General features: G+C 43.9%; 1 long non-coding RNA gene across 1 annotated transcript; it reads left to right on the top strand.

The window, feature by feature from the left end:
* Positions 1-1,995: 1,995 nt before the first annotated feature.
* On the top strand, positions 1,996-8,012 carry LOC136460004 (uncharacterized). The gene is made up of 3 exons (XR_010760294.1): positions 1,996-2,183; positions 6,522-6,674; positions 7,767-8,012. It is a non-coding gene; the product is annotated as an uncharacterized lncRNA (long non-coding RNA).
* Positions 8,013-8,220: the final 208 nt, after the last annotated feature.

An 8,220-nucleotide genomic window follows, 5' to 3' on the forward strand; every position in this document is an offset into this window, starting at 1 on the left:
GCCTTCGGTGATTGTGAGGGGAGTTGTACCTTCCCTGGCGGAGTGCCGAAAGGTAACTCTAGTAAATTGCTCGTGTCATTGAGTTACCTCACTTGTGGGTCAGTTCTTGCGGTGTCCTATCGTGTGGATAAGGTTTGTGAAACACCTCTTAGCCACCGAACCACCAAGTGTTGGTCGACACAATGGGGACATAGCGTGTTGGCAAGCACGTGAACCTCGGGAGAAAATCGATTGTCTCTTGTCTTTGGCATTCTTCCGATGATTGGCTATATATTCATCTTGTGATTGGTTCATCCCCTACACGGCAGTATAATCACCCTACTCACTTATTTACATTCTTGCAAACTAGTTGATACAAGCTCTTTAGTGTAATTAGAATTGAGAGCTTGCTTTATTATTTACATTCATCTAGTTGAGCTCTTTAGAGTAGCAAGGTTGAGAGCTCTTAGTGAGTAGTTACATAGCAAGTTTGGGTGCCTAAGTAATCATTGCAACTAGAATTGTTGGATAGATGGCTTGCAACCCTTGTAGAGCTAGAGCAAGTTTGCATTACGTCTTTTGTCATACTAATCAAATTGCTCTAGTTGATTTGTAGATTTTTAAATAGGCTATTCACCCCCTCCCCCTCTAGCCATTCTAGGACCTTTCAGCTTGCCAGTGGAGCGCGGCGGCATTGGCGCCCGTGTCCGTTGTGTGTCGCGACAGAGACGACAAATCCGATCCGCAGGTCTCCTTTCTTGCCTTTTCTCGTTCGCTTCACTGTTTTGGTCCTTACTTGAACATGAGGTATACAAGAAATATTCTAGCGTTAGAGATCTGGTTAGGGCAATGATATGATGATGAAAAGAACTAGGAGGTGGCACTGGTTGGTTTTCTGCATATGTTCAGTTTTGTTACTGTAAATGCCTGTGTGCAACTATGCATGTTAATTATCAAGTGCTTGCTTGATTATACCTATCTGTCGAGGCAAACAAATAGGCACATTGCTTCTGTCTTCAAAACTGTTGTAATTGTCGTCCTCTTAATCTTTGTCTGTCTCCTATGGAAGAAGCTCTGATTCTAAGTGTGATGGATAGACTTGATTTAGCTAGAATTATGAAAGCCCTAGTTTGGTTTTGGCTAATTGATAAAACCTAAGTGTACTAACCATTGTCATTAAGTGATGAATATGAGATAGGTTGGTACACATCAAGTGGTGGAGCTAGATGATGGTCATGGTGATGGAGGTGACTAAAAGATAATATTCAAGTGCTCCAACTTGGAAAAGAAGAAAGAGAAAATAAAATGGGCTCAAGGCAAAGATATATTCTATAGAGCCATTTTGTTTTGCCACTCAAGACACCTAGTGGGTGTGAGTGGATTTAGGATAGATAACTGTACTATAAAGAGAGAAAAAATTTAATTGCAATGGTTATCTAGTGCCACTAAGTGTGAGTCTCATTTGCATATCTTTGCGCTTAGTGACGTGGTGAGGTGCATGAGAAAACTCTAAAAATTATTTGTGGAAAGCTATCTCAAGTTCCAAAATTTGTTCTAGAACTTGTGTTAGAGATAGCATCTTGAAAGGGTTTAAGTGGAGTATTTTAATAAATAAAAAAGGGGTTAAGGAGCTAATTGGGCTACTGCTGCGGTTTTTGGCCCAAGAAGAGAAAGGAAGAGGCGCAACTCAGCCTGCTGCAGTGGATGACGCGCGACTGCAGGCTTCGGAACGACGACGTCCTGTTAGCGGGTTCTATTGTGCTTAGCGGAGCTCTTCGTTGTGCTTTGCGGGGCTCTTCGTTCGTTAGCACGTGGGAGACCGAGGGAGTAGTTCCTTCTGCACGTTTGACCGATGCGGTCTGCTGAATGGCGTGGGAGGCACGGGAGCTCCCTTCCGTCCGTTGCCCGCTGCCCGTTGGGAGCGCCCGTGGCCTGGCTGGTTCGGGGAGTTAAGACCGAGCCTTCCTCTTTCCTTTTCCTCTCTCTGGAACTACGAACTCTCTCCTGCATCTGAGATCTAGAAACAGAGAACAAGCTCTCTCCTTCTCTCACGTCCGAGGCTTTGTGCTCCATTCAAGTGAGACATCGAGCTGATCTTGAGAGCTTCAAGAACATCTCCTCCCTCTCCTCTCTGTGCTCATTTGAGAGAGGATTGAGGGAAATCCCGGTGTATCATTTTGAGGTTGCATATTTGATGACACTAGGTGATTCTTGTGATCGTGGATTTTCTATTATTCTTGTGATTGTCGTCACCTAGACGGTTGATGATTTATTGATTGATGAGATGATTTGGTGATTGTATCCGCCCACAATCAATGATTTATTTGTGAGGGGTTCTTGGGCTTATTCTCCGGTGGAGCACCAAAAGCCACTCTAGTAGATTGCTTTTGTCATTGAGTTACCTCACTTGTGGGTAGGTTTTTACGGCGTCTATTTGTTGGGCTAGGTTTGTGAAACACCAAGTAGCCGTCGAACCACCAAGTGTTGGTCGACACAATGAGGACTAGCGTGCCGGCAAGCACATGAACCCCAGGAGAAAAATCTTAGCGTCTATTGTGATTGAAATTCTCCCAGTGATTAATTGGCATTCATATTATGATTGGTCCATTTCTCTACACGACGGTATAATCACCCTGCTCACTCTTTATATTCATTACAAACTAGTTGTCAAGCTCTTTAGTGTAGTTAATCTTTGAGAGTTTGTTAGTTTGGTTAGTGGGGCTCTTTAGTCAGTCTTTGAGAGCTCACTAACTTAGAGAGTAGCAGCATAGCCTTTGTTTGATCTAGAGATTTTAATTAACTAGAATTGTTGAGATAGGTGGCTTACAATCCTTTGTAGAGCTAGAGCAAAAAGCTTTGCTTTCTAATTAACTAATTAATTGCTCTAATATTTTGTAGAAATTTTTATTAGGCTATTCATCCTCCCTCTAACCATTTAGGACCTTTCAAGTGGTATCGGAGCCGTGGTCACCGTTTAATCAAGGCTTAACATCCTTCGGTGTAAAAAACGGCTCAAATGGTGTTCAACCATGTTTGGGACAAACCACCGCATTTTGATGGCACATGCTATGACTATTGGAAGAGAAAAATAAAAATGTATTTAGGTACAATCAATGACAAGGTGTGGGATGTGATCGAGAGTGATTTTGTAATTCTTAATCCCACCAATCCAACCCCAAGAGAGTTAGAGAACAAGCAATGCAACACCATGGCTCTAAACACCATCTATAATGCAATTGATTCAAAGGTGTTTGAGCAAATCAAAGATTTTAAAAGAGCAAGTGAAGTTTGAAAAAGATTCGAGGAAACATATGAGGGCACACCAGCGATCAAGAGTACTAAATTGTATATTCTCAAAGATAAGTTGACAAGCTTTAAAATGAAGAATGATGAGAGTTGTCGGGTTCATAAACCCAGGGTCCCTCGCGGACCGGCTTCCCTGCAAAGGCTCGACCCAAGCAGACAGCATACAACTCATGGGCCCGCCCAAATACCAGAGCGACAGGCTAGAGGAGTGATCCAATCTCCGACCGAAAGGCTAGGCCAAGGAGGAACAACGCCCGTTTTTGGACTCTAGCCCACCTCTCCGACCCGAGCGCCCGCTTCGGTCTCTAGCCCGCCTCCGGACAGCCTCTCCGACCGGAAGGCCTAGCCAAAAGTGTAACACCCTAGGTGTTTGGCTTCCATTTAATTGCATTTCATTTCATAAACATGTGCATCATCTATGTCATCATTCCATTTATAACTGAAACATTGCATTGCAACATATGAGTGAATTGCTTGTTTTAGTGCTTTATCACATGTGATCGTTAGAAGTGGTATACCAACTTGGTAAAGTGGTTGATCATGGTCTATTTACACCTAACTACACTTAGGTTACTTGTTGGAACATTGTTCATGTAGATCAAAATGACCAAATTACCCTCAAGTGAAAGTTTGACTAGAATTGACCCTAGAAGTCTCACTGTTTGACTGATTTTAAAGTCCAACTTAGAGAATTTGCATGGCTGTGCACTCTTTACAAAAGTTGTAGCAAATTTATTACGGAACAAAAGTCTCCATAGGATCATGTCATGAAAATGTCTAGAACATGCTCTAACATGGCCCACAAGTCTAAAGTCCATGCTGATTTCATGCTTAGCAAAATTTTCTAAGTCCTAAGTGAAGTACAGTTTCTTGAGCTGATGTTGGGAGCGCTATATCTCACTAACCAAGCCAAATCAGCCCGAGCTCCTATTACATGAGTTGTAGTTCTCATATGGATGATCAACTTTGTTAACTATGGCATAGTCTAGATCGTCACAGGTTAGGAGATAATCACCGTTTAACCTACGCTGTCAGTCATCGTCGTTAAGTCTGAATCACCGTTTTCTGAAAACGGTCAGTGACCATCATGGCCGACCGTTTCAGAATCCACTGGCCGCGTGGCGCCACTCATCGCCGCTCGCCTGAGCGCGCTGGACACGCGCCGTGGGCACCCTGGCATGCCAGCCGCGTCTTGAAGCCACCCCGCGCCTGCCCGACCGAGTCGCCAGCCCCAGTTCGCATTCCTCGCCTCCCGCAGCGCAGCCCGACGCCGCCCGCCATTGCCGCCGGAGCTTCACCCTCGCCTAGCTCCCGCGTCTTGGCAAAAACGCGTTGCCCAGCTTACCCAAAGCCCCGCCGTGATCCCCTCTTCCTTTTCCACCGTGTGCGCGAGTCGATCGTGCATCGGTAAGGGTAAATCACCGATCTTTTCCCCACCACCGCCTGGTCGGAGACCTCGCCGGAGTAGCGCTTCTTGGCAGCCAATGCTCCTCGCGTCCTCCCATTCCCTCCTCTGGCTCGCTTTAGGTCGTAGGAGCGCCACCGAAGCCCGTAGGGTCACCATTAGGACCCTTGACGCCGTAGCGTCGTCGGAGCCAGCCCTGCCGCGGCCGTGCGCCGCCTTTGCTCGTCGCCGACCCTGTAGCAGTGCCCAAAAGCTTCAATCCAGGGCACGGCTAGTTGCGCATTGCTGTAGTGAGCACCGTAGCGCTGTTGGTTTCACCGGAGAAGCCACCGACGGCGAGTCCCGCCGTCGTCTTCTTCCTTCCCCTGCTTCTCTCTCTGTCGCGTGGGTCCGCTTGTCAGCTGCCGTGGCTGAGGCGGGAGCCCAGCGTGGGCCGCTCCATTGTCTGGGCCGCGCCAGCGTCGCTCGCGGGCCGTCGTTCCTCGGGCCGGCCCAACAGCTGTGGCTGTGTTTATTTCTTATTTGTTTTGTTTGTTTTATTTCACAGTTTGGCATATAGATTCAAAAATGTGTATCTCCTAGTTGGTAGATCCAATTGCTATGGCTCTAATTTTGTTGAGTTCCTAGTATTGTCTAGTATTTAATAAAAATATTATATGAGCACATGTTTTAGAAAGTCTGGATAAATTAAATAGGATTGTGAAATGTGTTTTTGGATACATGCAAACTTGTATGAATTTTATCTTGAGTTTCTGTGGCTCCAAAAATTATGAAATTTTGTGGGTGAGCTTTTCTTGATGAGTAGAATCTCTGGTAAAAGTTTGAGGGCCAGTGCATGTATAGTTTTTAAGTTATAGAATTTCTTTTTATCAATAGAGGGATCTTGTGTGAATTTTCATAATTTTTCTATAGATCCAGTATAGGTAAAATTTGGTGAGTAAGGTTCTTAGGCTAGAGTGATGCTAGGAAAAATGTGAAATCTGTTGCTTGACACTTTTCATTAGGGTTTCCTAATTATGCTAAAAATGGACATACCACTTGTTATTTTAGGTACAGCAAGTTCTGCTTGCTCAATGGCTTTGAAAATTTTATGGTAGTCTATGTGAAGCATGAGATAGCTACTGTAATTTTGTAGATTTTTATGAATAGTTTTACTATATATTGCTTTAATCACCTAATTAATTAAATAAATTAGAAAAGGGTAATAAATAATTTATTTAGAAGTTGGCACTATACTTTCTAGTGTTCCTCTGGTGTGTGAAACAAGTTGGTAAACTTTGTTTGGTCAAATTAGGCTTTTGCCTCATCAGGAAATAATTAAGTTAGTAACCCTGTCAATTCTGGACAGATTCTAGATTTACTGGAATTCAGTTTGGTTAACATAAGAATCATGCTGTGATGTTTACAAATGAATTGTAGAGAATTTCATGAGCTTTCCAGAATGTCCTCTTGCAAGTCATTTGGATTTATAGAACTCTGGTTATGATTGAATTAAGTGACTACTTGTTGCATATGAAACTTTAACTGTTATTTTAAGTATGTCTTTACTATTCTAAGTTCATGGTACTGTTCCTAGGTGTTAGGCCCTTAACTGAAGATGAGCATCTTTATCTTAGGTTATGCAAGTTAGGTAAGTTAATCTTGTTCTTTCAGTTAAGTTAGAAATATGCTTAAAGTGATTTGAATAGGGCTAGTCTTACTCGGTAAACGAGTGTCCAGTAATGCGTTCGTAAACACTTACTACGATCCATTCATACATGGCTATACATTCCATCATCATCTTCCATCTCTTGTGCATGCACGATTCTTACTATGCATATGCATGCAATAGGTGTTCCGGAGGGAGTTACGCTTCTGGAATTCGAGCCAGTACTTCCGGAGGAGCAGCAGCAAGCTCAGGAGCAGGAGGTGCAGGCCCCCGAAGAAGGAGTCAACGAAGAAGTTCTTGAGTGCCCCGATCACCAACCTTCATCTTTTCTGAAAGGCAAGCCCCGGAGCATTCTAAGACTCCTATGTTTTCAAAATGGTTACTTTGAGTATCTTTATTTATTGATGCATTAAGTGATAGGAATTGGATGCGAACCCTTGTTGCATATATATCTATTCCTTGGACCAGTATACGTACCCTGAATCCTATTTAGGTCCAGGAGCGAATCAAAGCTTAGCCATGCTTAGACCGGTAAAAGTCAGGTGATTTCCTGTCACCTGCATATTAGAAAAATGTCTGGTCACGGTTGGCTATAATTGCTATCGTGGAGAATAACCATGTGTTAATAATGAATTGTGACCGGGCGGGAGGTCGATAGAGAAGCAACAAGGCAAGGAGGTCTTGGTTGTGGATCTATCCCCGTCTGTGTCGGTTAAGGACCGATTCGCTGTACGTCCTCATGTCATGTTGAACGCATGCCTATCACTTAGTTGGCCGGATAACTCGTTCCGACCGCGAAGCCGAGTAGCTCAACTCAGGCCGGAAGACCGAGAAGTGAAAGTGCGCACCCTGGCGGTAGTAAGGATGTGCGGGGAGCTATTGGCGTAAGTCCGTGGTGAGATTGACCACCTGGCAGAGTGGACTCCCTGAGGGTGCGGCGCTGCTCGGAGCCGCGATTCCTGAAGATGTACCAAAGGTGACCTAAGGCTGCCTTCGCGAGGTATGTCTGGGTTTGTGTTAGGAATACCCCTCCAGCTGGATAGGAATCGATTCGAATCGCCGTCTCTCCCGGATAGTGAGAACTTGACTGAGCAGCGGCAACGTAGATGCACTTAATTGAACTTGATGGTTAAAGTGATGATGATGATACCACATTATACCGGATATGGTTACTAATGTTTGGAGTTAATCAATTGCTTGCTCTAGTACAGGTGCTAATCTAGTTGATAGGTTAATATTGTTAAATTGCTGCTTACTCATAAACTAATTATGCTCTCGTATCACTAAAGCGTTTTTGCAAAATGGTTGTCAAGCTAGATCCACCAATAAAGCCTTGCATAATCCTTGGTGTCATTTATTTCTGATTTACGACGGGTAAGTCTAGCTGAGTACCTTCTCGTACTCAGGGTTTATTCCCCCTTGTTGCAGATGACGTGCTATATAACGGCTACTGTAAGTATTGTCTCCACCCTGCGGGGGATGAAGACTAGATCATGGGCATGATCATCTAGGTTATCTTATCTTACTGCTTTTGCTGGATATGACTATGGTACTGGCTTGTATTTGAACTAAGTGTGTGTGATGGCGTTAAACTACTTTGCTTCCGCTATTTGTGAACTCGTTTTGTAATAACTATGTGTACTCTGATGTATGTGGTACTTATGAACTACTTGTGAAATGGATGTAACATGTGGCTTGTTATGTTGAATTACTGTGATCTTGGTTGTATGCAAGTTGGTTTGAAATCCTTCGTGGTTTCAGTTGACTACTGGGTTTATATGGGTTCAAGTATGACGGTTTGATCACTCCGGTGATTGCTGTTGTACTTGCGCTCTTATAAATTGGTCGGTTCTGTTACAGCTGGCATCAGAGCTAGATTCAA

This window comes from Miscanthus floridulus, chromosome 6, assembly GCF_019320115.1.
Source record: "Miscanthus floridulus cultivar M001 chromosome 6, ASM1932011v1, whole genome shotgun sequence".
Taxonomy (NCBI): Eukaryota; Viridiplantae; Streptophyta; class Magnoliopsida; order Poales; family Poaceae; genus Miscanthus; species Miscanthus floridulus.